At 39.4% G+C, this 27743-nt stretch overlaps 1 long non-coding RNA gene across 2 annotated transcripts in view; it reads right to left on the reverse strand.

Moving 5' to 3' along the window:
• Positions 1-2438: 2438 nt before the first annotated feature.
• The window catches only part of LOC111761915 (uncharacterized), a 37689-nt gene continuing 12384 nt past the window's right edge, over positions 2439-27743 (reverse strand). For both annotated transcript variants that reach the window (XR_002795149.3, XR_009182642.2), the window contains exons 2-3: positions 10826-10910; positions 2439-2954 (exon numbers count right to left, since the gene is read on the reverse strand). This is a non-coding gene — a long non-coding RNA (uncharacterized lncRNA). The remainder of the gene's footprint in view (positions 2955-10825; positions 10911-27743) is intronic.

Raw genomic sequence — 27743 nt, forward strand, 5'->3', positions numbered from 1 at the left:
ATACTTATTAAATGATATGAATTGTTTATATATTTTGATAAGAATAAAATCTGAAAAATGTATTATTACCTAGTGCTCTTTCCTCTGCCCAGGAATCATACTTGGCTTCATGGATCATGAGTTCTTGGTTTCCCCATCCCAAGTTCAAAGCAGTGGAAAATTTCCTGCTGCTTAGAATAATAAAGGGAAACAATTCATTTAAGTAGCTTACTGGAAACCTTTTCAAAGTGGAGATATTATCTGTGTGAATAAACTATTTTGCTAAAGAATAAATATTTAAAATAAGGGGTTGTTGGATTTCCCTTTATCACTACAGTACAGTTCTCAGGAGTCTGAAAAAATAAATGTCTTTCTTCCCAAACCTGGAGATAAAATTTCTCTGGCCCATCTTGTTCTTTTCAGGAAGCTTATAAAAGTTTTGATCAATTCACTCACTTCACCTCTCCTATGAAGGAATGAGGGGCAATTAATTGAGAAATGGATGATGATAATCCGAGATTAGGGAAGGAGCTAAGGGGCAAAACATGGAGTTTGGACAAAATCAGATTGAGGACCCAGAGGCTAACCTTCTATAGAGGAAATAGGGCAGGGGAAGGAGTAGCAGAAACAAAATAAAGAGGATCCTTCCAGAAGAAAGGTACACCATCAAGTCTGGAGAACTTGGTTCTCATCTCCATCTCACCACTTCCCACCTATTAACTTAGGATAAACATCCTCCCTGGAACACAAGCTCCCATTATCTACAAGGACAGGTGGATTAGTTCATCAATTTTGTTCTTCACATCTCTAAAATCTGATGACTCTGTCTCAGTTTCCTGCTTCTCTCAAGAATGGGACTATGAGTCTGAAGGAGACTTGGAAAATGGGAGACAAAGCTAAGATAATAATTCTGTCATCACTATTTAAAAAGTCCAAACAAACCAGGGGCTGCCGAGATTGTAGGGACTTCAAGAAAAGTACACACAAAATCCTGTTAAATTCCCTTTTGGAAGAAATCTGCACAGATTCATGGTCCTGGATTGTAAAGTAAAGGTCTGTCCTAGATTTCTAAAGCTCTTCTGAGCTCCATGGGTCTTTTCTTCTTCTTCTTTTTAATGATTCTATGACTATCCATTGGCTGGAATTTCAACGGGAGAGTGCTTTAAAGGTAATGGCCAAATGGGCTTTTGGAGGTTTAAGTCTTGAATCTTAGAGCTTAAGGAAACATTAAAGCTATCTGATTTAACTTCCTGAATTTAAAGGTAACAGGAAGCCCAAAATAAATGCTTTTTTCAAGGTTGCATGGCCAGTTTTGGCAAACCCAAGACACTAATCATCTCCTGACTCCTAGTCCAGAGCTCTTTTTGAAATACTCCTTCACTAACCACTAATGCAAGGCAGCCCAGAAAATGTTTTAGGGCAACTGGGGGAACTGTTATCCTCCTGATAGTCCATCACTCTTTCTTATTCCCTTCACAATGTTGCTCCCCATCTAATAGCTTGAGGAAATTGTCAGCCGTAACAGGGAGCCTATTGACCAACGTGTGGTATCATGAGTGGACAACTGTGATAATGCGAGTGAGTCTGAAGGAGTCTTGGAAAATGGGAGACAAAGCCTTAAGCTGGAGCCCGGGAAAGTCAGCACACAGAGGAAAGAGAAGCCAGCCCCAGGAAGAGAGGAAACCTGAGCCCAGGAAGGAGCAAGCCCCAGGAAGAGAGGAACCCTGAACCCAGAGAGAAGCAAGACCCTGGAAGGGAGGAACCCAGGAAGCCTGAACCCTTGCAGCTGTCTGCAACCATCTTGCTCCAACACGTGAAAATAGACTTTGGTGAGAGAAGTAGCTTATGCTTTATAACCTGGTATCTCTAAGCTCCTACCCCAAATAAACACCCTTTATGAAATCAACCAATTTTGCATCACCACCCCTTTGGCTGACTAATACAGATAGCTTAAAAAATAGCCTAAGCAGGGAAGTGGACTTGGCCCAATGGATAGGGCATCTACCACATGGGAGGTCCGCGGTTCAAACTCGGGGCCTCCTTGACCAGTGTGGAGCTGGCCCATGCACAGTGCTGATGCATGCAAGAAGTGCCCTGCCATGCAGGGGTGCCCCTGCATAAGGGAGTCCCACGGGCAAGGAGTGCGCCCCGTAAGGAGAGCTGCCCAGTGCAAAAGAAAGTGCAGGCTGCCCAGGAATGGCACCACACACACAGAGAACTGATGCAGCAAGATGAGGCAACAAAAAGAAACACAGATTCCTGTGCCGCTGATAACAACAGAAGCAGACAAAGAAGAACATGCAGCAAAATGTACACAGAGAACAGACCAGGCAGGGCGGGGGGGGGGGGGGGGGGAGGTGGAGAGAAAGAAATAAAAATAAATCTTTAAAAAATAAAAACAAAAAGCCTAAGCAGATATCATATTTATTTATTTATTTTCCCCCCTTCCCCTCCTCCCACCCTGCTCTTTTGTTGTCTATGTTGTCTTCTCATTTTCTCTCATCTAGGATTCACCAAGATTCGATCCTGGAGACCTGTGACAGGGACAGAGTTTCCCTGTCAATTGTGCCACTTCAGTTCCTGGTTTCCGCTGCTCTTCACCTCGACTCTCCCCATGTCTCTCTTTTGATGCATCACCATCATCTTGCTCTGTGACTCACCTTCGCTGGGCACTGGCTCACCACGCAGGGACTTATGCAGCCACTCATGTGGGCACTAGCTCACCACGTGGGCATTCACATGGGCACTGGCTTGCTGCACCAGCACGCTTTCTTTTCTTCTTTTTCACCAGGAGGCCCCAGGGATCAAACCCAGGTCTTCCCATATGGTAGGTAGAAGCTCTATCACTTCAGCCTCATCCGCTTCCCCAGATATCATATTTAATGGTAAAATTTTGAATACTTTATGCAATTGGGAATGAGACAAGGATTTCTGCTATCATCACTTCAATTCAGCTTTGTATTGGAGTTCTTAGCCTGTGCAGTAAGAAAAGAGAAGTTTAAAAAAAATAGAATTGGAAAGGAAGGAATAAAACTATTAATACTCACAGAAGTCATGGATATATATACAGAATCCAAAGGAAACTACAGGTAAACTATTAAAATAAATAAATTAGATGAAATATATGAATTTAGCAAGGCCATTGGATAAAAGATACTTCTATGTACCAGCAATTGGATATCCATTATATATAATAGCAAACAGAGCATCAAAAAAGTCAAATATCTAGGAATCAATCTACCTAACAAAAGAACTAGGCTTCCACACCAAAAAAAAAAAAGGAAAACCAAAACACACATAAAAAACAACATACCCACACACACACACACACACACATAAAATACTGAGAGAAACTGAAGAATTTCCAACAAACGGACCTTGAATATACCTTGTTCAAGGATTGGAAAATTCAATATTATAAAAATGTTAATTCTCCCCCAAACTGATCTACAGACTTAAAGTAATCCCAATCAAAATCCTGACAGGGTTTGTTTGTTTCCCTTTGCATTTTAAGAAAATTAACATGGTGATTCCAAAACTTATTTGGAAATGCTAAAGGCCACAGATGATCAAGGAAAACTTAAGAAAGTAAAAAAAGTGGAAGGACTTGCACTATCAGATGTCAACATTTAATATGAAGTTACATAAGACAGTGTGGAATAGACAAACCATTTCCCAGATCAGATTTTTTTACAAGCCTGACCCTGCAGAAGAGTGGAGAAAGGATGGTTTTTTCAGCAAAGAGTGCTGCGTCACTTAATGTCCACATGGGGAAACTAAAGTGACCCCTACCTTATAGCATAGACAAAAATCCATTCCAGATAGATTATGTAACTACAGTGTAAAGTAAAACAACAAAGCGTTTAGAAGATAATATGTTTTATATAGAGATTTTCAAAACAGAATGCAAATAGCACAACAGCAAGAAAAAGATTGCTAAGTTGGACTACATTAAAAACAGGATCTTATGCTCATCAAAAAACAATTGAGTAGAAGATGATATGTGCTACATCTAGAATACAAGCAGAATTTCTACAATTCAATAAAGAAAAAAGAGAACTATACATGCATGTCCATCTAGACACATTCATTTTAAGTCAGTCACACCTGCTCATAATCACTGGAGCTTGCCTTGGGCACAGTTTGTGTCTCTTATCTCTATGATACAACCTATTTCTGAATTTAAACAGTAGATTCAAAATAAAGAATAAGATAGCAGGGTGAAAGTAAAGTCAAAGAACAGAATTTGAGTTACTTCGATTCTATTATTCTATGTGGCCAATAGGAGTCTTTTTTATGTTTAAAAGTTAAAACACTGAAACAGAGTGCAAATTGCAAGGTTTAATGTTTTAAGTGCAAATTTTACCTCTTACATGAAATATTTTTAAATTTTACATTTATTATTTATAATTATTATTTCATTTTAAAACTAAACAACAAATCCAGGGAATTATTATTACTGGTAATTATTTAACTACTTTGAAATGACTTTTGTCACTAGAGGAGATGCCATATGATCCTCTTCAGAATCTACTTAAAAACTATAAAAGATATTGAAGACCTAAGTAAATGAAGGATTGAAAGACAGTATTGTAAATATATTAATTTTCTCCAAATCAATTTATAAAGTCAAAGCAAATTCCCTAAAAGCTTTTAATGGAACATGAAAAGCTGACTCTAAAATATACATGGAAATGCAAAAGGCTAAGAATAGTCAAGACCCTGAAGAAAAAGAACAAGATGAAATAATTCATTTTACCAGTTACTGACTCATAAAAGAACAGTAATTAAAACAAATAAATGAATGGAACAGAATAAAGTTCAGAAAGACTCCACAAATATAATGGATGCTTGACTTGTGACAAAAGCTGTACTACAGAGCAGTAATGAATTTGCCATACTATAGAGCAGTAATGAATTTACGGTATTTCAGGTAATGGAATCAATTGGATATCCATGTTGAAAAATCGAACTGGACTCCTACCTCATTCCATACATAAAAATTCATTCTCGGTGAAATAAACAGTACGTCTAAATGTGAAGACAAGATATGAAGCTTCCAGAGCAGAGGTCAGCAAACTATGGTTGATTGGCCATACCTGGCTTACAGCCTGCTCTTAGAAGTAAAGCTTATTAGAATGCAGCCAAGCCCATTTGCTTACTTGCCTGTAGTTGCAACAGAGAACCCATGACTCCCAAAGCCAAAAATATTTACTCTTTGACACTTTACAGGAAAAGTTTAGCAAGCTATTTAAGATAATATAGAGGATTATCTTCATGACCTTGGGATAGGGAAAGTTTTCTTTAAAAGAACATTAAAAAGCACAACCTAGGGAAGCGGCTGACTCAATTAGTTGGGCTCCCATCTATCACATGGGAGGCCCTGGGTTTGCATCCCCGGGGCCCCCTTGTGAAAGCAGGCTCACTCGCATGCCACGGAGTGCCACCCAGCCTGCAAGCGCCAGGGAGAGCCGACTCAGCAAGGTGACACCACAGAAAGGGAGACAAGTGAAAAACACAGAAGAGCACGCAGCGAATGGACACAGAGAGCAAAACAACAAGCAAGCCGCAAGGGGGAAGGGAATAAATAAAATAAATACGGACACACAGAAGAATGCACGGTGAATGGACAAAGAGAGCAGACAGCAAGCAAGCTGCAAGGGGGGGGGGGCTAAAAAATTTTTTTTAAAAAGTGCAACCTATACAAGAATATAAGTAAAATTCGAACTACCTTCAAATTGAAAATATCTGTCTATCAATGGTCACTATAAGAGAGTAAAAAGGCAGGCCATTGACTGGGAGAAGTATTTTAAACACATATAACTGACAACTAAGTCATATCTAGAATATATAAATCAAAAACAAAACGTTAATCAAAAGACTTTAAAAAGCTAGATAAAAAAATAATGCATGCTCCATGATTCCAATGATACAAGGTTCCAACCAGAGACAAAATTAAACAGTAGCTTTTTAGAGCTGTTACTTTAAGTGGTAAAATGATAAAGAAAAGCTAGGAAGGAGTTACAATAGTCACAGTAGAGGTCACCTTTGCTGGGCACACGGTGGGCTTCTGGGACACCAGCCGCGTTCCAGGCCTTGATCTACGCAGTAATTACATGGGTGTGTGCCTACGACAATTTATATTAAACTGCATGTCTGTATACCGTCCTCTGTTTTCAGGTTCTAGGTCAAAATTTAAAAATATTGTTTTAAGTTAATGGGAAACAAAAAAGAGGAGAAAGTAAGTCTACTGAGATTTCTCCTTCAAGAAGCTTGGTTGACCATTCTGTGCTCTCCCCTTTAATGAAGCAATGGCGCCATAAAACTTTTGCCAGTCCCTTGTCGTGGGCCAATTTGGTCACATTTGGTTCTTCTGGGTAGAAATCAGTAGACACAGTAGTGAAAAGTAGGTGAGGGTCGCAGTTCTCTTTCACCACCACTTCTTTACTAGGTTACAAAATGAAAGCATACTTCACACCAAAAGTTGCTAAACCCATAACCACATAATAGCAAAGGACATAAACAGTTATATAACACAGTCTGTAAACTTGATGAAATCCAGATTTCCAATATTTTAGGGGCTCTGACCAAACCTTGTTTTAGAAGTTTTCTGGAGAAAACGCAACAATTTTCTGGAGCTAAAAATCAATAATATTCTAAATGGCATCACACAGTGGGAATTCTCTAAATCAGAGAGTGAGCATGAGACCCTTTCAGAATTAAGCCTTAGACCATTTCTAGAAGGTGAAAGATTAAGGCTTTGTTTATGCAAGAGTGTCTCTTCAATACTTAGCCAATCTACGTATTTTGAATAATACTCATTTTTGCCAGTGAGTATCCATTTCTACAACCCACGATGCCAATGGACAGAAACCCTAAAAACGATGCTGAAACACTGGGAGTGACTACCTCCAGTACCTGGACCTTCTGATGAATATTAGCTTGACTTTTGTGTTCCTGGTTAGGACAAACAACTGCCTCTATGAAATAGGTGATGAACACACACATTTATATAGCCCCTTCTATGACATCATGTTCTAAGGCAAATTATAGCTCATGTGACAAGTCTTCAACACCATCCCACGCCCCACACTGTCTCCAGAACTCCTCCAGGCCAGACCCACGGCCCCTCTCCCTGCTGCTCATCCCGCAGTTCTCCTAGTTTCCCTCTGCCCACGTTGGCCTCAGAGGCTAGGTCCTCTTTTCTGTCTAGCCCCTTGGATGGGTGACGGTTTTGGCCCTGAGTCCTCTTCAGTCACAGCTCAGCTCTGGGATCCTATGGCTGTTCTCTAGCTCAAGTGGAAATGTTTACACCACTCACCAAAGAGAGGTGTAGAAATCGTGTTCAGTGTGACTGAAACCTTGCAACTGCAGAGATGCTTGGGATGTGTAGGTGTCCTACTATCATAGATGGACCACACAGAGGACAAGTATGCTGGTCTAGTGGGTTAAGAGATTCTAGTCTCAGCTAAGTTTCCTTTACACCTACTAGCTTGCAAAGTTAAACAAAACAAAACAAAAATCTTATTTAAAGGGAGTATTCACCAATCAAGTCACATTTTTGGAGCATTTTGGAAATTGATTCCCATTTCCTGTAGTTGAGTATATGAATAGGTTTTATGTAGTGCTCATTAAGTATATGGCCTAATAGTATTATTCATGCTCAAGAGCAGTAGTATAAGCAATAACTTCATCTAAAAACATACAGGCTACCATAAAAGCATATATCAATCATCTTAAATTCTCCATGTAAGTTTTTAGTTTTTTTATCAGAGTCCTTTACATTTTCCTATAAATAAACAAAGGCATCCTTCTGTCATTTTTCTATATCAAAACACACTTTCTCTGCTTGGATAGAATGACTTATTCCAGAAAGTCTATTTAAAAATTCGGAAATAGTTAGCGTTAATGTTTTTATAAATGACAAATGACCACAATGTTCTAGGCAGGTATAACACATTGTTTGGTGTTTCATTTTAATCCAGTTTTCAGTTGACACAGCTCTTTCTTTAGAGCACAGAAAGAAAAAAAAAAAAAAAGAATCTTTCTCCCTGGAAAGCTAAATATTTTAGTCATGTTTGAAAAGTATGTGTGTGAACCCCACAGCAGTAGTAATCAATGATAAAGTTCAATCTCCAAGGATTTGGCGTAGCATGGTCATTTCTCTTTAAAAAGCCCAGTCTGTTGCCTTTTCATGTTATTATGTGAGACTTTTTTTCCTTCAAGATTTCTGGGCTGTTGCTATAGGAAAAGTAATGATGAAATGTTGTCTAATAGTCTTTTGCCCTTGACTTTCAAATTGGGGGCTGTATGGTACCATTTACATCTCTCACGCCTTGAGCCTCAGGCCTTGTTCGTACAGAGAGGAGGGTCACCTCAACACTTAAGTCCATCCATGAATTTGGAACAATGCTAATTCCACCAATGAACACCTGTTTCTAAAATCCCTTCTTACTGGAATAAAAGTTAATATTTTGGATGAAGTCTGCATGGCAGCACTTCAATATCTTTCTCCTAAATCCAGTCAAATGATCCTGCAGAATGCTTGGAGATGCTTTACCATAACTAATAAGTATATATTTAATTTATCCACTCATTTCTATTATATTTATAATAGCTATAAATATTTATAATAGATATTTTAATGGCTAGGCACTAGGCTAAGGACATGAGGTAAAAACAATGAGCATGGTCCCTGCTCTTACAGGATCCCAAGGTGGCAAGAGACCCACAAGACTGCAAAACACTGTCCCAAGTGTTACAAAGATGAAACTACAAGGTACAATATAACACCAGGAGGGCTGTTTTGATTCCGTTTTAGAGAATCAAAGAACATTTCCTGAACGAAGTGATAGCCAAATGGACAAAGACACAACGAGTAGAGATTAGACAACGACGGACTCAAGCTGTTCAAAGACCCAGAACCAAAGAGAGAATAGTAGGTATGTCAGCCTGTTGTCTACGGGCAGCTTGCCAAGGTGAGGCTGGAGGGCCAGAGTTTGAAGGATCTTTAAAGCTGTGATAAAATCTTTGGATTTGATTATCTGTGCAATAAGAAACCATTGAGGTACGGTTGTAGCTCAAGCAATTGAGCTCCCATTTACCATATGGAGGACCTTGGTTCCAACCCAGGGAACTCCTGGTAAAAAAAAAAAAAAAAAAGAAAACAGGCATTCCAGACCAGTGTGGAGAGGTACAGGCCCCACTGACCCAATCAGATAGGGAAAACAAAAACAGAAACAAAAACACTGAAAAGTTTTCGGCATGTGCATGCAAAGTATCTTTGGTACCAAAGTAGTTCAGAGGAACAGTCTTAAGGATGAATTCTCTGAATTGGTGACTCCTCCATTTCAATCTCATTTGAGTCCTCTGGGGCTGAGTTAGAAAGCTGCTTGATGAACTGAGTTCTTGGAGGAGTGCGCTCCACCCTCCAAGCTGATCTACAGCACAAATAACCTGGTAATAGTTGACTCGACTGGGGGATTATCTCTGCTTCACTTGGCTGGGAGTTTCGCTCTTGGTGCTCATGGCTACAGTGAATTTGCAGGGAAGAAACTAATGACTGGGCTGTGCTGCAACTGAAGATACTGGGCATCTGGATTTGACAAGTTATCCTACAGCATCACTAATATTTGCTGAAAATAATATCAGCATGAAGACTTCCAGTTTCCAGTCTAACATGGAAAGAACTTGGAAGTCATTACTTCTATCATCACAAGAATAAAGTGGAAAAACTGAAAATCAGCCACTCTTATGATATGCCTCAGAGAACTGAGGTCACAGGGCAAACTACCACACCAAAAAGGTGAAGAGAGACAGATACAGAGACTCACAGTTTACTGACAAGAAATTGTACCTGGGGCCAGGTAGTTACGGTTAATTGACTAATTGCTGGAGTATGATGGTGGACTAGCTTGGGAGATAAAAACTGCTGGAGGCCCAACCTTAGGGAGGTCACCACCCTTTTCTGAGTTTTACCTCCAAGAATGCAACCAGGAACCTGGAGAGAACAATCTCTTAGAGCTTCCAGAAAGAGGAAGGGAAAAGTAAAATTTTGAAATATGCCCAGAGGAGTCTGGTCTCCTTAACAAAGGTTTGCTATTTTTTACCAGAGCCTAACTGACTTGGCGGAAGAGAAAACACCCAACTCCAGCTCCCTGTTTCCTTCTGGTGTCACCTAAGGAGGGGAGGGGAAAGGGGAAAGAGAAAAGAGAAGTGCTTTCAAAGTCACAGCCCTGGGCCAGAGGCACAGGCTGACTAAAAGACTAATCTAATCATAGGATTATAGGCCACATCACACACACACACACCCTTTTTACCTCCACATCCCTGGGGCTTCTGTATAATGTCAGGGGACTACAGTGGAAAGGACTAGAAGGTTCAGACCCTACTTAAGAAAATGTCTCTAGGGAAACCCAGAGATAACAGGCAGAAAAAAACAAAGACAAGAGAGGAACTTTTAGCCTCCACATTTACAGCTACAACAGCAGTAGAGGATGCCTAACTTCTAGCTACACAAGCATAAAACCTCACCTTATAGGTCTATTTAACTCAGGTTCTTTTACCCAGTAGATTATGTCCAGCACTTGACAAAATTTACAAGACACACTAAAAGGCAAATAACATTCTTAAGGGTCAGACCAAGCAACAGAACCAGACTTGGATATAGCAAAGATTTTGAAATTTATCAAACCAGGAATTTAAAATTACTATGATTAATATGCTAAGAGCACAAACGAAAAAGCGGACAGCATGCAAGAATGCATGGATAACATAAGCAGAGAGATGGGAACTCTAAGAAAGGAAATTCTGAAACAAAAAACATTGTAACTGAAATAAACAATACCTTTGATGTGCTCATTAGTACAGAACTGACATGACCAAGAAAAGAGTCAATGCGCTTGAAGAGGTGTCCGTAGAAACTTTCCAAACTGAAAAGCAAAGAGAAAATAATATCAATGTTGAGTTGAGAAAAGATAATTTCTAAGACATGTGTGTTTCCTGGCTTCCTGGCTTTCTGTGGCCTGAAGGTTTGGGAAGCAGTTTACTGTTTGGGAAGCTGGGGTGCAGGACCATCCCTGGGCACAAAGTGCACAAACTCAGAGAATTGTGTTCTTCCTCACAATTTTAGGCTTCAATGGAGCATTATCTTTGGTGTCTGCGTCCTCATTCCTCATGACTGTACAATGTAGGGTATAGCATCAACTCCGTCATGTTTCTCCAGTGCTCAAGAACTTCCAATGGCTCCTAAGCACCTACATGAGAGATCCTCAACCCTAACTGCATGTCAAAATCACCTGGGGAGATTTTTTAAATACCAGTGCTCAGACCAAAATTCCACCAGCATCGGGGTTGGGCCCAGGTATCAGTATTTTTCAATAATAATCAATTGAGAATTATTGACCTACATGATAGAATCCATGAGAAGACTCTTTAATTCAGAGTCTTCCAGAATCGGGTCCTGATGTACATCTAACTTATCCCAGTGTCCTAGCGTGTACCTCATGAGGTCCTGCCTTTGAACTATGGCTCATGACAGTATATCTCCTAGAACAGGGGTCCTTAACCTTTTTTGTTCCACAGACCCCTTTGCCAGTCAAGTGAAAACCTGCTCTCAGAATGCAGTAGCAGATAGTTTTATGACACTCAACATCAGTACCCCTTTACATTAAATTTTAGGATTATCCAAAATTACGTTTTACAACTTTCCCATAATTTCAATACCTGACAACCTAGCACAGTTCAACATCTGTTCAAATGGTCATTTTCAGCAAAGATTTAGAAATTTGAGTTTTCCCATGGCATCGTAAAACCATCTACACCATCCTTACCAACCCTTTTGCAAGCAATCTCCACTGCACTCAGAACATGCTACATCAACATAAAAATCATACTAAGTCCACACTATACTGTGTATTATTTAATAAATATATCACACCCACGCCAATACGTCCCCACAAGAATTTTTTGGAATTTTCAATTCAAGCTCACATCTCCTTGAAATCCACTGTGGACCCCTGGTTAGGAACCCCTGACCTAAATGTTCCCCTCTCCTGTCTGCTCTGTCTGTCCAAATCTGCCTGCTCTCCAAGTCCTGCACCAAGGCCTAACTCCACTCAGATCCTCTAATCTTTCATTACTGTCCCTTCTAACTTCCTAGTACTGTTTTCTAAAAATGATGCTCAACTACAACCTTGTGATAAACCATAACGGTGACTTGTATTATGACTGATTTATTGTATTTATTTTTTCTTCTGTGTATGAACTTTCTCTCCAACCCAATTTTTGAACATTCTCTCAGGGCACAAAGTCTTTCACATGGTAAGTGGTTCAGTGACTTTTTTTTTTTTTTTTTTTTTTTAATAATAGAAAGAACAAACATAGTATCAACAACCATTTAAAAAAAGATCCCTCAAATCAGTTGGGGGTTGGTAGAATGTGAGGAAAGAGTTAACACCACAGTCCTAGTTGCTTAGACCTTTCTGTCTCCAAAGGAAACTGGACCCATAGTTGACTCAACCAATCTCAGGGAATGTGGCCCTCAAAGGTTCTTCATGCTTATGACTGATGATATTGTTCTAAATTCCAGGAGCCATGGACCATGATGTACCAGCTTGTCAGGTTGCTTTGCAAAAACATCAAGATTGGAAACATGTACCTGATTTTATTGTTGTGATTGAGTTTCAGGTGCCATGGCTGGATGCATAACAGGGTATGCCTACATGACCTGCTCTGCATAAAAGCCCTGGACTCCAAGGTTCACGGAAGCTTCCCTGGGCAGAGACATACCACATGTATTTCATGGAGAGATAGATGGATAGACAGACAGACAAACATAAAGAACACTTGTGTAGTCCCAGACATGCATGACTCCACTGATGTGTCTCTTTTTCCTGATGCTTTTGCTGTGTATCCATTGCTACAATAAATCTTCATCATGAGCTAAGAATGAATTTTTAAAAATTTTAAAAGAATGAAAGAATGAGCAAGTGAATTTTTGAACAATGAAATGAAACAATGACCAGCAGACACATGTGTTGTCAGTTTATTTTCCAGTTCAGAATGGATGAATCTGTATTGAGATGTGTTTACCACATTAGCAAAGATAGGCTCTTCCTGGAGAAATATTTATCATGTATGATTAGAATATAAGAATTTCATGAATTTAATTAGTACTTGCTGTTTCAATGCTTGGATACCTCTTTTCTCACTTAACTCTAAAGAGACACTCCTTGGAGAACCAAATTATTACAAATTGTTGGCCAAGCATCCCTCCTTCCCTGTTGTCTGTTCTACACACCTGGTAGTAGGCAGAGAATACTTTTCTACACAGGATAAAAGAATGCTGTGGTTTCCCACCACATCCTCCAGGATCATAAGGCAAGTCAGATATATGCCAGCACGTGGGTTAGCCAACCACATGTCTATATGGTGGAACATGGCTTAGCTAAGAAAGGAAGGAAATGAGTTTGACAGTGTCTTCTGATGAAGCCTAACGACATTAAGTAGTAGGAAAAGGCAAGATAGCCATACTTTGGAATCCAGGTAACTATTTCTTGGATTCTAGTCACACCTTCCTATAGGGAAGATATGGCAGGGGTTGAAAAGGAGCTAGAGATTTATTGGTATGACTTTTGGAAGTGAAGAGATAGAGAGATGAAGTAGAACAAACATTATAAATGTTCTCAACCCTTTGTGAGACAAAGATGGCTTGATTTATTTCATTATTATTGTCATTTAAAAAAATCTTTCTCCAAACTCCTCTATCCTCTGTGTTTCAAGAACTGTGGCAGACATTTCTTCCTGTGGCTGACATTTTCATTTGTAGTAGAAGCCTGGGGACTTTGGTAATAGCTGATCACAGGAATCCTGGATAAGCAGCTTGTGTCTTTTCCCACTGCTTCTACTCTAATTAGGTGATCATGGCCATCTCTCTTGACATGCCTGCACGGGGCTGAAAATACTTGGCAATGAATCTATCAGGCACACAGAGAGCACAAATGGACTGGGTCAAAGAGGTAATCAGCAACCCTTACCTTTATTTCACATTATTTATCTGGAAATTGGTACGTAGGTTTGAAAGAGGGTATAAAACTTTTAAATATGAACTTTGACATATATTGTTCTAAGTTCAAAGATCTGAAATTAGAATTATTGCTAGCAATAAAAATGGAGGAAATGTCCACATAAACCCAGAAACAATAAGGAAAGCTGTGAATAATAAATATGTGTAAGTCAATACTATTTTGATGTACTAGAATAACTTGTTATATAAAGGAATCCTTTGACGAATATATGTGTAATATAAGAAAATATCCCATAAGAAGTTTCTTTGCATTTTATTTACTTTTTTAATATATATCTATATATATCTATATATATTTTTAAGAGAGATATTTAGATTACATAAATGTTACATAAAAATATAGGGGATTCTCATATGCCCTGCTCCCTACACCTCTCACATTTTCCCATGTTAACAACACCCTTCATTAGTGTGGTACGTTCGTTACAATTGATAAAAACATTTTGGAGCACTGCCACTAAGCATGGATTATAGTTTACATTATAGTTTACACTCTCTCTTGTACAATTTTGTAGATTATGACAAGATATGTAATAGTCCATATATGTTGTTGTAATATCATTCAGGACAATTTCCAAGTCCCAAAAATGCCCCCATATTTCACCTGTTTTTCTCTCTCCCTGCCCTCAGAACCTCCAGTGCCCACTGCCTCCACATCAATGATATAATTATTTCCATTGCTAGAATCACAATAAGTCTATAGTAGAATAGCAGGAAGTCTACTTTAGTCCATACTTCATTCCCCAATCCTGAGGATTATGGGATGTGATGCCCACTTCACTTCTAATTGAGAGGGGACTTCAATCCCATGGGGCAGATGGATGAAACTCTCTTGCTTGCCATTGTAGATTCTCTTGGTTACTTGGGATGGTCATTGTCCATCATCATCTCCTTGTTAGTTGTCCTGGGTAAGTCCAATGAACTGGAAAGTAGGTGTTGCAACTCCATTGAGATTCAAGGCCTAGCTGGCACATGAACAGCCCAAAGATTTTAGTTTCTTAGACATACACCTATCAACTCTAGTACTAATTATAGGTTCAAATAGAAGTGTCAAAGGAGCCATGTTTAGTGAAACCACAACTGAATCCAACTCTCACACTGGGGAGCATAAAATCCAAAGTAGGGCCTACTGGCAGGGCACCAAACTCCTGAGCTGTCTGCCCTGATTAGTGTCTGGATATCTCTGAAGCCCTCAGGAGCCCTGCTATTTGAGGCAATATTTACTTTGACAATGAGATCCTGCTGAGATGTGCATAAGCATAACCTCTGGAATGACCTCCCAACTCAGGTTGAAGTCCCTTAGCCATATAAACTCATTTGTCTTTACCTTTTCCCTCTTTTATTCTGGATCTTTTTCCAGTTGCATTGCTAGTTGGTGCTTGGTAGTAAACCCTAGTGCTAGGGAGGCTCATCCCTGGGAGTCATGTTCCATGCTGGGAGGAAGGTAATGTATTTATATGCTGAGTTCAGTTTAGAGAGAAGCCAAGTTTGATCAACAAGGAGGCTCTGAGGAGGTAGATGTTAAGGTAACCTATAATACTCAGCTATGTTTCAATTTCAAAAGTAAAGGTTCACAAGTACAATCATGAATATTAAGGGCCCATCAATTATAGGCCATTATAGATCTTGCCATAACCTAGAGAATGGAGTGGGAGAGTGTAAACTACAATGTAAACTATAATCCATGCTTAGTGGCAATGTTCCACATGTGTTCATCAATTGCAATGAATATGCCACTCTAATGAAAGAAGGTGTTAATGTGGGGAAGGTGGGATGTGGGGAGTGGGGCATATGGGAATCCCTTATATTTTGGGGGGTAACATTTTATGTAATCTAAGTATCTTTCTTTAAAAAATTAAAAATATATTAATAAATGAATAAAAAATAAAAATCACATGCACACACAAAAAAGCTTCCATCAATGTACCATCCTCCTTCACTAGTCATTGCTGCTATACTCAGGAGATTCTTGCTGTTCCCTTAGAGAATGTGGCAGAGCTCCCCAGAACGGGAATACGAGATTCTTTCAGTATTGTGTGAATCTCCACCCACTGTGACAATGCTCCATGAACAACTGAACACATTTACATGCCTTATATGTGTGCCCAGGTGAGCTTCCTCCCAAGCATCCCCCATCACTGAAACCACACACCAATGATCCTCCTCTATCATAGCTAGCTGTAACCCTTCTGTGATCCAAAACTTCTTCAAAAATGAAACCAACTTGCTGCCTGGCCCGAAAGCACCACAGAGAGCCAACTCAGCAAGGTGATGCAACAAAAAAAAAAGGGAGATAAGCAAAAATACAGAAGAGTGCACTGTGAACAGACACAGCAGACACACACACAAAAAGAAAGCCACAAGGGGGTCGGAAATAAATAAAAAATAAATACAGACACAGAAGAACACATAGCAAATGGACACAGAGAGCAGAGAGCATGCAAAAAGCTGCAGGGGAGAGGGGGATTTAAAAAAAAAAGCCAACAAAATAGCCAAATATGATTAATAAGAAAATGAAATAATGATAGTTTTAAAAATAAGAAAATACAAAAAAAAATTTTTAAATAAAAAAAGATTTGGAATAATAAAAAATAAATATTTAAATTTTTTTTCAACATTATGTCTTTCATAACTATAAGATCTGTTGTCTGGTATGTATAGTGAGAATTTCTTCCATTTATTCCTCCAGTGTCTTATTTTTTTCATTTTGTCTTCCAAGAAGTTTTAGGTTACAGAAAAGTCACATACAGAATAGAGGGGACCCCATATGCCCAACATCCCCCCTTTTTCCCCTTTCCCCTATTAATGACATTTTATATGTGGATGGTATATTAGTTACAACTGATGTACAAATACTGAAACATAGCTACTAACCATGGTCAATGGTTTACATTATGATTTACATTTTACACTGTGATAAATTTTGATGAAATTTAACATGGCCTGTATCTGTCATTGCAAGATCATATAGAACACTTCCATTGGCCCCCAAATGCCCCATGTTCCATCTAGTCTATTCCTCCCTTCAGGACCCATGGCAACCACCAGGTTTCACTCCTTGAAAAACAAGATACGCAGTTACTCCACAACATTGAGGGCTTGACATACTACTCCGTTCTCCCTAGTAGGCACTGCCTATGCTCTCGAGCGACTTCCACTCCTCTATCTGAGATCACAGCAGGGTCAAAATGGCAGTGCTGTCTTTGTGTGTTTCTCTGCATATTTCTCCCGTTTATTTAAGACCCCAGGAAGAGGGCAGAGACTTATCCCGGGTCCTGCCTCACTGAAGTAGTCCAATCAAAAGCCCTAAAGTGATGTATTCAAAAGTGACAGGGGAGCACATTTAGCCCAGTGGTTGAGTACCTGCTTACCATGTACGAGGTCCTGGGTTCATTCTCTGGTACCTCCTTTATTTAAAAAAAAAAGTGATCTAATCAAAAAGTCCCTTAACTGAACCTGATGCAATCAAAGGGTCCCATACCTACAAGGGTGGATTAGCTCCAACAGCATGACCTTTTCTGAGATTCACAAAAGCTTCAAACTGTCACAAATACACTGCAAAGGAATGAGGAGGGGTGCTGCTTACTGCTCTATTATTCCTCATTTTAGGCAATATTTTTTGTCCAGATACAGTCTTCATTTCCTTTTGTCTTGTGGCAATGAGATGAAGAGAGGGGGAGGAGAAAGAGAGAGAGTGAGTCCCTACTGATCCCTGTAATAACTGACAAGCTCCGCTGGGACAGAAAGCACTCGCTGGCTACTCAACATCCTGAATTAGGTTTACAAAAGGGCTCTGGGAGTCAGGCACAAATGGCTCATTTCCATCTCTTAATAGACCAAGGAATTCTATACTACTAGAGCATATTAATAACCAAATCTAAAATTTATTCTTAATTTTGATCAGCCTAGTCTGTATCATTGCTCCAGTCACAAAGAATCCGATTCACCACTATTACTACATGGCAATGCAGGTGAACATAAACACAAATGATGTGACAATACATAGCAAATGTTCTCAGAATGCCTATTATGTGTTGACCACCAGGGTTATAGAGGTGTTTGGGATATTGACCTGCACAATGTGGCTGAAGAATTAGATGATACTTACACAATACTGACTGAAAGTGCAAAAGACGTAGCTCAAAATTTTTCTCAGTCCTTTCATCTCTTTTTCTTCCCTTTCCCCACCACCTACATCCACACCCCATAGAATGCCACTCAACTTGACATACTCTGCATCATTCAGCTGACCACTGGATTCTTTGAGCTGTCCACTGTGACTTCTTATGGAGACCTCAAATTTTCCCTAGCAACAAAGTTCCTGGCCTGTCCCTGCCCTTCTCACACAAAACTTAAGCCTCCCATGTTCTACTTCCTCAAAATAATTGATAGCTTCGTATAAAAATGTTAATTGCTTAAAAAAATTTTTACATACTTTGAGCATCAGCTCCCATTCTCAATACGTATTCTATTTTCTAGTAACCTATACTCTAGAGTTTAGAGTTAGAATTTGTAATACCGTTTATTATAAACGTGTAGAAATAGTGTTGATGGTAATCACCCCCACACGAAGAAATGTTACTTGCTAATAGAGGTTTAACAATCATTTGTGTGTTAACAGCCTATAGTACCTTGACTCCTAGGAGTAAGGTTTTGAGCAACCGCTGACAAACACAATGAATATTGATATACATGGACATACTGGTAAGAAGTTGAAACGTGTAAACCTGTCTGCTTGGGCTGTTTAATACATGCTTTTCAACAGTGTCAGTTTCTAATATGAAACACTTGTCATTACTCAGGGCCTTCGGCAGCCTTCTGACCTGTATATAGTTTAAGGAAAAATTTTTATTTTTCTCCATAAAGATTGATTTTTTTCACCAAAGGTATCAAAGTTTGAGTTTGCATTTTAAATTTGGAATGATTTATTTTCACTGAAAAGTGTATCCCTGCTGCAGTTAGTATGGCAGTGACAAGGGGATTAAAGATTTATACTAAAGGAATATTAGAAACGTGAGCTTCCCCATCAAGGAAATGATTGGTACATTTGACTACATAATTTAAAACCTCTGCATGAGCAAAAACTCCATAAACAAAGTTACAAGACAAGCAATAGACCAGGAAAATATATTGCAACATACATAATCAAAGGGTTAGCATTGGGATCACATGAGAAAGTCTTATCCCTTGATAAACAAGAGGCAAACAACCTAACTGATATGGGGGAAAAATAAATTGACCACTCACAGAAAAACACAGATGATTAATAAATAGAGGAAAATATGCTTAACCTAATTAATCAGAGAATTGAGCTTTCTACTTATCAGATTGGCAAAGTTGGAAAAGATTAATGCTTAATGTAAATGTGGGGAAATAGCACTGTTGCAAACAGTGAACTCACTTATTTGTAAGTGATTTGGTAATCCTTTTTAAAAATTTGAATGTCTTTTGACTCTCAGCAAATCTTCCAAGTATCTATCCAGCATTAATGTTTGCAAAAGTGGGCAAAGGCATATGTTTGAAAATCTTAATTATAGCGTTGTAATAATGAAGGCTTGGAAACAATCTCAACATTGACCAATGGGGGAATGAATAACACAATATGGTACATCTACACATAAGCAAAGCAGCTGAAAAATGAGTATAGCCATGTAGAAGGACGTCACATTCTTTTTTTTGTAAGTTCCAGGACAATGTATACACTATTTAGATTCTCGTAACAATAAACACAATAATGATAGATAGGTAGGTAGATAATTAGATAGGTAGGTAGGTAGGTAGATAGATAGATAGATAGATAGATAGATAGATAGATAGATAGATAGATAGATAGATAGATAGAAGATAAAGAGAGTGAGACCATAGAAAAATGGATGCTTCATTGCCAGCAGTGAAATCTGGGAAGAAGCTTGGGATTGGGGCAAGGGAGTATTTTTTATTTTATTTTTTTGATTTCTATGTTGTACTTTAAAACTACTTTCATTATTAACTTACTGAAAAAGAAATGAAGGTTTTAGAACTTTCTTATAAAGTAGTGTGCCAAATTACACCAATTCCATTCTAGTGCTGTTGTGTTCTAGGACAATTCAAATTCTCTCCGAATGCCCCACTGATTATTCCATTCACCCGTATTTCCTACCCATTATTCCCAGCTCTGGAAAAAGCCCTATACTGAGAGTGGGCACATATGAATTCCAGGACAAACAATTCTTGAGTGTATGGAATCCAGTCCCCCTTGAATTACTCTTCAGTCACCCCTTGAATTACTCCAGTTAGGAAGCTGTCTGCTTTCCCCCATACATCGGGCCAGAGACACAGACCTTCTTTATTTTTTCCAAAACATAAAGCTGGGCTCTATAGGCTATAATGGAGATGGATAAAAAGAACAATGTGTATGTTTCAGAAAACAAGGGGTAAAGGGTGCCGCTGAGGGACAGAAGAATGTCTGATCTCCCTTTTTGTCAAATGACCATTGAGCCAGTTGGCATTGCTCCCAGCTTGATAATTTTTGCTTTTGCTTAGAACATGCTTTATTCAGAAATATTCGTTGGCAGAGTGCCCTGAAAATGCATTCATTAGGGAGTTGCAATTCAGCCTCACAGCTGAAGGTCAGAGCAGAAAGTAGCACCAGCTCTTAATCAGCAGCTGAGTAGGAGGAGGGGGCCAGGGCACGGTCTTCATCAATGTCAACATCAATGAGTCAAGTGCTTGTGTCTAGGCTTAGTACCACTTACCCCGGTAAGTAAAATCTAACAATAGGATGGCTACTTCTTTGACTTAGGTAAAAATACAAAATTAAGAACTTCTTGAGTATCTGAAGTGAATGCAGACAAAGCTGAGTTAAAGTAGATATTACTGTACTATTTCTACTCAGTCTGTCCCTTAAAGAAGCAATATTATAAATATGGATACACTCTTCTCCATAACACTGCCATCTGCATTACGAGGTAAGTATCCAAGTGTGGCAGTTTCAAGTTCTTTTATGAATCCCCAAAAGAAAAAGATTATATTCTTGAACTAATCCATTATTGGAGTCCTTCTGATTGGACTGTATCAGTGAGGCATGATACAGATTGGGTCTCCACCCTATGACTGGAGCTTTATGAAAACGGAGATAGAGAGACACAGAGAAAGGAAGCCTCCATTTCTGACCCTGCAGTGGGAGACAGGACTCAAGGATAACTAGCAGCCAAAGCCTAAGCACGAAGTCCCCAAGAGGCTGGGGCCACGGAGCAGCTCAAGGCTGAAGAGATGAGCCATACGCCTGATGGGCCAAAACTGAACTTGGGAAGAAAGCAGAGCTACCACAACTGAGAGAGGTGGTCCATGAAGAGATGAGCCCTGTGTCTGGTCACCCACAGCCAGGCTCTGGGAGATGGTAGATTCTGGAGGGGAAGGCAAGACATTGGCAGAGATTGGCTGCCATCTTCGCCCCATGGCAGGACACCAAGATCACCAATAGCTGACTCTAGTGAGTAAGCATCCCTGATGGTGCCTTGATTTGGACATTTCATGACTCAGAACTGTAAGATTTTATCCTAGATAAAATTCCCATTAAAAGCCTGCCCATTTCTGGTACTTTGCATCGGTAGCCCTGTGGCCAACTAAGACACCATGGAGCTATTTTCCAAAGAGGTGAAAAGAGTGTGAAGATCAACTCACAACTTCTCAGATAAAATTTTTTTAAAAAGTATCAAGATACAACACTTATTTATCACACTTCCATTTCACCATCTAATCATAATCTGTAAGGCCACATTATAACTAAATCAAAGAGATTGGTCATTTATTATATCATTTTATTTTTTCCATAGGAAAGTCTTAATACTGTGCTTTAAAAAAAAACCACAGACTATGGCAGTGGACTTGGCCCAGTGGTTAGGGCACCTGTCTACCACATGGGAGGTCCACGGTTCAAACCCTGGGCCTCCTTGACCCATGTGGAGCTGGCCCATGTGCAGTGCTGATGTGCGCAAGGAGTGCCGTGCCACGCAGGGGTGTCCCTCGCGTAGGGGAGTCCCATGTGCAAGGAGTGCGCCCTGTAAGGAGAGTCGCCCAGCGTTAAAGAAAGTGCAGCCTGCCCAGGAATGGCGCCACACACTCGGAGAGCTGACACAACAAGACAATGCAACAAAAAGACACTGATTCCCCTACTGCTGACAACAACAGAAGCAGACAAAGAAGATGCAGCAAATAGACACAGAGAATAGACAACTGGGGTTGGGGGGGAGGGGAGAGAAATAAATAAATAAATCTTTTTAAAAAAAATCACAGACTAAACCTATCTGAATCCAAGTCCTTGAATTCCCCGGTTACTACGATACTTATATATATATATATATACCACGTAACCCTGAAATTAGTGGTTATTCTTTGGATTTTTGTTACTGAAGGGAAGACTCTGCTATTTCTCTTAAATACCACCAAAGACCCCAATGAAATGGATGTGACTGAAATTTGCTGCCATTAAAAGAAAAGATACAGTAAATTAAAGTTAACATTGTGCATAGGTTAGAGACCTTAAAGAGTAAATTTACAGAGAAAGGAAAGAGTAAATAGATGGGGAATGTTCTCTGTAATTTAAAAAAAAATAAACAAGGGTCTCCAAAGGAATGTATGTCAAGCTTTATATGTTTTCTATTGTCACAATAATGCTGAGAAATAAACTACCCCAAAACTCAACTCAATGGCTTAAACAATAAACAGTTAAATAGTCTGAATATTGGTGATTTGGACTGGGCTCAACTGGCTGGTTCTTCTTGTCTAGGCTTTACTTGGTCACATGTCTGAGGACTGACTGGCTATCATCTAGGGTTCACTGGATCATGTGCCCCTCTTCCTCCAGCAGGCTAGTATCGGCATTTTTCATGTTGGTGTCAGAAAGCAAGAGCCGGAGTCAAATCACAACGTGCTTTAGAAACCTCTACCTGCATTATGTTTGCAATTTAATACTTGTGTGTAATAAAGATAAGAGAGGGAAAGGCTGACCAGCCGCTAATTAACAGCACTGGTTATTTCCATTTTTTAGGTTAACTTCTGCCTCCACACATCTTGAAATTTCCTGAACCTTCATTGTTTACAGAAAAATATGAAAAGTTATGGCTAAAAAAGGCTTTCCAAAAAATGGTCATTAGGAGGGAATGGCAGAGCTATGAAGCAAAGAACCATGTCTCCTTAGTCCATTTAACTTGTGGCATGATCTTTCCAAAAGGATTGATTCTAGTGTGTTTAAGTTATATCTCAATAAAAAAGAAAATGTGAAGATGAAATGAACCTTGCTACATTAATCTATCTGTTGGGTACTATTCCAATAAAGAATACCTAGAATTTCTTTTTTTTTTTAAGAGCGAGCCAGTCAGAATAACTAAAAACATATGGAAAAAAAAGAGAAACCAATAAGAATAGCCAAGAATGTTCTGAAAAAAAACAGAGTACTGCAAGGTTGCTAGTTTTCCCAGATATTGCAGTACATTATAAAGCTACAATAACTAAAGTGGTACCACCACTTGAATAGACAGATCAACAGGCAGACTAGAAAGTTCAGAAATAGGCTAGAATACATATAGGAACTTAGAATATGACACGTAGCAATTCAAATCATTGCAGAAATGATGGATTATGTAATGAACAATACTAAGATAACTGGGTAGTCACCTGAAACTTTAGTCTTTGTACAATATCTTACGCTAAAAACATTTTGCAGATATGTCATGGATTTAAAAGTGGAATAAAAGACTAGGAGCAGGAGAACAAAACATGAGAGGGTTTCTATAATATAATTTTTAGATAGGGGCATTTTAGGTTTTATACAAAACCCAAATCTGACTGGGAACCAGCTGGAAGCCTGTGGAACATACCTCAGAATTAGCCCACTGAGGAGTGAGAAAGCAGAATTACTTATCCAGAACTCCTGTCCCTCATTGTTTGAGGTTCTCCTGACCCATCCACACCTGGTAGTTCTGGGCTGCTGCAGCCCAGGGTGGCCTCCACAGTAGGCCAGGGGGATACTAGCACCTGAAATACAAGGGAAGCAAAAAATGTGTGTGTGTGTGTCAATAGGTGAAATAGTCAGATGTGCCTCTTGCACTTCCATCTCTTGGTTTCTGTGCTCATGAAATCTGGCTATGGGAGGAACAGCACCACATCTTGGTTGCTGGTTTAATGCATATGGGACATCTTGTAAGACAGCACCCCCAAATTTAAAAGGAGTTGTCTCTTCAGCTCCCACCACAATTGAATTCTCTAAAAGCCAGTCTATTCTTTTTGAGGCCAGCTTTTCCTGGGTGATGAGATTCATGGTAAAACCCACAAAACCCAAGTGTATGAGCTGGTTGCCTCTTTCCTTTTGCAGTAAAGTGAGTTCCTTGGTCAGAAACAACACTGCGTAGGACACCCAAGCCCCTTTAGACCTCTTGGTTCACGAGGCCCAAGCAGAAGACCTGCCTGAATTTCTGCTTGATGTTCTCTGGCTCTGGACGCCAGTCACGACTAGCAACTCTAAGGGCAAACTGGCAACAGATTGGAGCACTGTGTTTCTTTCTTAATGGTAGAGGATGCTACATGAAGCAAACTGTCTTTCACTTTGGAGAGAGTATCTTAAACGCCTCCGATTACTAAATCCCAGAACTTCACAGAGATTCACCCAGGCCTCTGAAACTTCATGGAATTTATCACCCATCCCCTAAAACATGTTTTGCTGAGTTCATCCAGGATCCTTGCTACTTTTTGCTCGACAGTTCCAAATGGTCTGATCTAACCAATATAGCGGACCAAAGTGATCACCTACGGGATGGTGAAATGCCCAAGGTCCTTCCGACTAGATAAGGCAGCCATCAGGATGTCAGTGGAGATGCACTGCTGCAGAAAGAAAGTAAACTGCCCTGAGTGGTATCTGCTTATTGACACAGGAAAAGAAGTGTTTGCCAGATTGACATCTGCGTGTCAGACACCAAAGATAGTGTTGATTTGCTCCATAAATCAGACCACATCTGCAGTAGCAGCTGCAATTGGACCCACTACCCAATTAAGTTCCCTAAAATCCAACCATTTGCAAAGATCTCCATAACTGTTAATGCGCCAAAGAGATGAGATTAAATAGTGATGTGATGGAAATCATATCCCATATATTTTCTAGGTCCTTAATGTTGGCACTAATTCTACAATTCCTCCTAGGATGCGGTATTATTTTGGTTCACACCCTGGAAGGCATCAGTTCTGGGAGTTTCCACATAGCTCTTCTTCTTATAGTAGAGAGAACAAATGTGGGATTCCTCCAAATACCAAATTATGCATTCAGGAACTGAAGAATTTAACACAGGGTGTGTATATAGTTCCCTTGGCCCCCTGTGATACAAACTCTGCCAAAAACTGTCTTTATTACTGGAACCCTATAAGTCCCAGTCTGACTAGTGAATCATAATATTGTTCTGGGTCCTTAGGGAACTCTGGATCCAAAGATGCTTGTGGTATCCTACACAGCATTGACTGACCAAGAAACTTGCCTTAACTCAAGAAGAGAGGTAACAAACTCACATGCACAGATTCAGTTCAAAGCCAGTGTCCAGAACTCCCCCCAATTCTGGTATCCCCTTTGCCTAGTGCACGGGCACCCAGCAAATGGCCTCAGAGTTCTTTACGGAAGGCTAGGAAAATTTATAGTACAGTATATGGGCATGCTGCAGGTGCTTTTTAAAAGGAACAAAGTCTCCTTTTCATTTAAAGGGCTTAGGGTCAGTGAACTAATGAAATCTGGGAATTAGGTGGTGGACTCAGTGGCCACTGTGGTAACTTAAGTAGCCAGTCAAGTTGGTTTCATCAGTTATACAAATCAAATTAGACCTTAAAAGGCTGCCTATCTATTTTACTGCTAGAGATAGCATGATCAATTGTTCACTGCAAAGATCCCTGAAGGTAAAACCATTCGGCTCACTGTCCCAGCCCTGCTGCCCATGCAGTGACCACACTCTTTTCTCATGATTAACTTGGGCTCTGTCACTCTGGGATCCAATCCTCCCCACTGAAATTGTGGACCCCATTACAGTGCCATCTTCTACCTTCAAGCTCAACTTCATTATCAAAGCCAGTTTCATATCTAATACTAGCTGTCAGGGATTCCTGGAAATGTCATCTTTAGCTTTCTAGCTCCTGTGATACAGGAGGAGACAGCGAATGGGTGTTGTGATGGTTAGGCTATTGCATCAACTCAGCCAGGATATTATGCCCAGTTGTTTAGTCAAGCAAGCACTGGGCTAACTGTAATACAAGGGCATTTATGGACTTTAGTCACCATTGACTTTATTGCACCATTGACTTCATAGATAGCTGGTTATAATTACCTCAATTAGGGCAATTACCATCAGCAATGAGTGACACTTAACTCAATCAGTTGAATCCTTTAAAAGGGGAAGTGATTCCAGCATTGAGAGAGAATTTCCCAACTTGTCTTTGGACAGCCAACATCTCCCAGAACTCATAAAGAATCTTCACTGGACTTTCATTGCAGCCCCTGGCTGCAGCCTGCCTGCGGAACCTGGACTTGTGCATCCCCATGGCTGTGTGAGAGGCTCTTATAGAATCGCATACTATTGACAGATATCTCTTATTGATTCTGTTTCTCTAGAGAACCCTGACTAATACAGGTGCTAAGTGTCAATAGGCTATATCCTGCATAATGAGAAAAATAACATTTTCTGTGAATTTGGAAGGAAAATACGGAGCTGATGCTAATGAATAGGGAAGGCGAATGGATTAGGAATGTGGGTGGGCTGTACAAAGAAGCTTATTGAGTCTGAAGGGTTATGGACAATGTCCTATTGTAAAAACGACCCTTTGATCTCCCCAAAATGAGTAAAAGAATACACCAGGACCCACAAAGAAGGGACTTATCAAAGAGTAACCCTTCACGCTAGTCAGTAAAAATCATGTTTGCAAAAAATATTCAATGGTGTGAGGAAGTACTCACGAAACTGTACTTTGTAGATAAGGGGAGATACAAAAATATATAAATTTTTTGTTTGTATACACATATATACTGTATACACATAAATGTATATACACATATACTAGAAGGAAGTATCTCAAAATGTTAAAAATGGTAGGAATACAAATAATGAGTTTTTCTGTCTTATTTTTTCAAATTTTTTCAATTACATAATTTTAAAAGTTAGAATTATTTTAATGAAAAATATTATACAAAACCAAAAAAAAGACAAAGGTGGAGACCTCACACTTATTACATAGCTACAGTAATCTAACCAGTATGGTCCTGGCACAAAGATCAATGAAACGGAATTGAGGACACAAAAATAAACCCACACACCTTTGGCCAATTGATTTCTGACAGGCACTCAAATGGGAAAAGAACAGTCTCAAACAAATGGTGCTGGGAAAATTGGATATCCATATATGAAAGAATGACCACACATAATATACACACCACATACAAAAATTAACTCAGAATTCATTCAAGACCTAAATATAAGAACCAAAATTATAAACTCCTAGAAGAAAATATAGGAAAGCAGCTTCAGGGCTTTGTGTTAGGCAATGGTTTCTTAGACCTTACACCAAAAGCATGAGCAACAAAAGAAAAGGGAAAAAAAGATAAACTGGACTTTATCAAAATAAAAGTTTTTTTAAAAAATTGTGCTTCTAAGGACATTACCAAGAAAATGGAAAG

The sequence above is a fragment of the Dasypus novemcinctus genome, chromosome 22 (genome assembly GCF_030445035.2).
Source record: "Dasypus novemcinctus isolate mDasNov1 chromosome 22, mDasNov1.1.hap2, whole genome shotgun sequence".
NCBI classification, from domain to species: Eukaryota; Metazoa; Chordata; class Mammalia; order Cingulata; family Dasypodidae; genus Dasypus; species Dasypus novemcinctus.